The sequence below is a fragment of the Anopheles ziemanni genome (assembly GCF_943734765.1).
Source record: "Anopheles ziemanni chromosome X unlocalized genomic scaffold, idAnoZiCoDA_A2_x.2 X_unloc_140, whole genome shotgun sequence".
NCBI lineage: Eukaryota > Metazoa > Arthropoda > Insecta > Diptera > Culicidae > Anopheles > Anopheles ziemanni.
Genome location: NW_026689753.1, coordinates 37,501 through 41,264, shown reverse-complemented (window position 1 = coordinate 41,264; position 3,764 = coordinate 37,501).

Sequence of the window (3,764 nt, the reverse complement as noted above, 5' to 3'; positions counted from 1 at the left end):
CTAGCTCGGGCCCACACTTGTGTTTTTCTCGAATATATGGTTCAAGTGTGCCACTTTGGGCACTTTTGGACATTTTGTCCCCACACAACTTTCTTGCCTTGGTAGATAGGGTCTTGTGATCTTGGGCAAAAAGATGCACCAAGATAAAGTCTAACTTTCGTTCTTGTACCGCAAAGCGCTATCTCAAACACCCGAGGAGATAGAAAGTGATTATGTTCGGTATATCGGTCTTCCATGGCCTACTATGGTAAACCCCTGCAGGTATGCAACCGAAGGTGCTTGGTACATGTATTTGGTGCAATATCGGTGCAAAGTAGGTGTTTCCTTGATCGGGCTATAACTTTCTTGGTTGATGTTGGATTGCTTTGCGGTCTTCGGGGGATAGTTAGGGAACATGTTGGCCAACATTTCCTTATTCCTCAGCCTGGCCGTACCTCTTACCGTCTAGGCGGTATACATGCTCTAAGTTGGAACTTGTGTTCCTTTGGGTAACTTCTCTGACTTTGACGCTTAATAACTTTCGTTCATATGCAGTCTAAGCTCTGCAACTCTCAGGAAAGCTAGTACTACTCAATACCTTTCCATATCAGTCTTTGGCTTGTCGATCCGATGTCTACAGCCTGACTTATTCACGTTGCCTGTGAAGGTAGGTTTTTGCCCATTTTCCAGTTCATGTGGTAACATTCCCGGACTTTGCCGGCTTTCTCTTCATGTGGTAACTTGCTTGCTTGTGTGGTAACTTGAAAGTGTATTTCCGACAGACCCAATCTCGGACTTAGCCGATTTTTCTCTTCATATTATATGGATCCATCACTAGGCCATCTTGCTTGCTTGTGTGGTAACTTGAAAGTGTATTTCTGACAGACCCAATCTCGGACTTAGCCGATTTTTCTCTTCATATTATATGGATCCATCATTAGGCCATCTTGCTTGCTTGTGTGGTAACTTGAAAGTGTATTTCCGACAGACCCAATCTGGGACTTAGCCGATTTTTCTCTTCATATCATATGGATCCATCACCATATTATATGGATCCATCACTAGGCCATCTTGCTTGCTTGTGTGGTAACTTGGAAGTGTATTTCTGACAGACCCAATCTGGGACTTAGCCGATTTTTCTCTTCATATTATATGGATCCTGGACTTAGCCGATTTTTCTCTTCATATCATATGGATCCATCACTAGGCCATCTTGCTTGCTTGTGTGGTAACTTGGAAGTGTATTTCTGACAGACCCAATCTGGGACTTAGCCGATTTTTCTCTTCATATCATATGGATCCATCACTAGGCCATCTTGCTTGCTTGTGTGGTAACTTGGAAGTGTATTTCTGACAGACCCAATCTGGGACTTAGCCGATTTTTCTCTTCATATTATATGGATCCTGGACTTAGCCGATTTTTCTCTTCATATCATATGGATCCATCACTAGGCCATCTTGCTTGCTTGTGTGGTAACTTGGAAGTGTATTTCTGACAGACCCAATCTGGGACTTAGCCGATTTTTCTCTTCATATTATATGGATCCTGGACTTAGCCGATTTTTCTCTTCATATCATATGGATCCATCATTAGGCCATCTTGCTTGCTTGTGTGGTAACTTGATAGTGTATTTCCGACAGACCCAATCTCGGACTTAGCCGATTTTTCTCTTCATATTATATGGTTCCATCACTAGGCCATCTTGCTTGCTTGTGTGGTATCTTGAAAGTGTATGTCTGACAGACCCAATCTCGGACTTAGCCGATTTTTCTCTTCATATAATATGGATCCTGGACTTAGCCTGTTATTAGGTTATTATATATGGATCCTGGACTTAGCCGATTATTAGGTTATTATATATGGATCCTGGACTTAGCCGATTTTTCTCTTCATATAATATGGATCCGGGACTTAGCCGATTATTAGGTTATTATATATGGATCCTGGACTTAGCCGATATTTCTCTTCATATAATATGGATCCGGGACTTAGCCAATTTTTCTCTTCATATAATATGGATCCGGGACTTAGCCGATTTTTCTCTTCATATAATATGGATCCGGGACTTAGCCAATTTTTCTCTTCATGTGGTAACGTATGCCAATCGCTCACAAGTCATGGGATAAGGGTACTTGTGTTCTTCCATCTTCTAAGTCCCGCACGGGGACATCGTGATCGCCCCAAGTCCGGAATAGCGCCAAGTCAAGCCCCACGCTGGCCGTGCAGGACCTGTTAGCGGCGGCCCCACTGACAGCACTAATCCGGACTTAGAAATTATATCTTTCTAATCGAACACCACACACGCAACACCACCATACCACCATCTCCTTGCAAGTACCTAAGTACCCGCAACTCCATGGTGAAGGCAATGTCACTCCATCACCAACCTCTTTGCATTGCAAGCACTTGCGTACCTACAACACTCCGAAGAAGGCAACGGCGCGCGATGCTCGACTCCACACACCACACCACACCACACCACCGATGGCCAGCCAGCCAGCCAGCCCAGCTAATGGCTAACCCACCAACCAACCACCAATGGCCTAGGCCAGCCGGATCCCACCTTCAAGTCCAAGCACAGCCAAGTGCAAGTACCGCCCACCAACCAACCAACACACCAGGTCAGTTGGCCGGTACCCACCTTCAAGTGCCATTACCCTCGGGTGCAAGCTCAATCAAGTGTTAACCAACCAACCCGGCCAAGGCAGCCAACAGGCCGGCACCCTACAGCACCGACCCGCCATCACCACCTCAACCGTTGACCATGCAAGTGGCCTCGGACAACAGGTGACACCCGAAGTACATCCGAAGAACGTATATCAAGTGTTTGCTCACCAAGTCCTCAACCAACCCCAAGTACCCGGAGGTACCCCAGAGTGTTGGATCCGCCAACCCGTCCCGGCACTCCAAGTCCTTGCGAACCCAAAGTGTTTGCCCGGTAGGGCCATTGTATCACAACGCTTGCGACCATGCAAGTGGCCTCGAACAAGGTGACAGGGGGTATCTTCACCAAGTTCTCAACCAACCCCAAGTACCCGGAGGTACCCAGAGTGTTGGGTCCGCCAACCACTACCAGCACTCCAAGTCCTCGCGAACATAAAGTGTTTGCCCGGTAGGGCCATTAGACCACAACGCTTGCTAACCATGCAAGTGGTCTCGGACAACAGGTGACACCCGAATACATCCGGAGAGTGTACAACAAGTGTTTGTTCACCAAGTCCTCAACCAACCCCAAGTACCCGGAGGTACCCAGAGTGTTGGGTCCGCCAACCACTACCAGCACTCTAAGTCCTCGCGAACCCAAAGTGTTTGCCCGGTAGGGCCATTAGACCACAACGCTTGCTAACCATGCAAGTGGTTCTCGGACAACAGGCGATACCCGAAGTACATCCGAAGAGTGTATATCAAGTGTTTGTTCACCAAGTCCTCAACCAACCCCAAGTACCCGGATGGGTACCCAGAGTGTTGGATCCGCAAACCCGTCCCGGCACTCCAAGTCCTTGCGAACCCAAAGTGTTTGCCCGGTAGGGCCATTGTATCACAACGCTTTGCTACCATGCAAGTGGCCTCGGACAACAGGTGACACCCGAAGTACATCCGAGAGTGGTACAACAAGTGTTTGTTCACCAAGTCCTCAACCAACCCCAAGTACCCGGAGGTACCCAGAGTGTTGGATCCGCCAACCCGTCCCGGCACTCCAAGTCCTTGCGAACCCAAAGTGTTTGCCCGGTAGGGCCATTGTATCACAACGCTTGCGACCATGCAAGTGGCCTCGGACAACAGG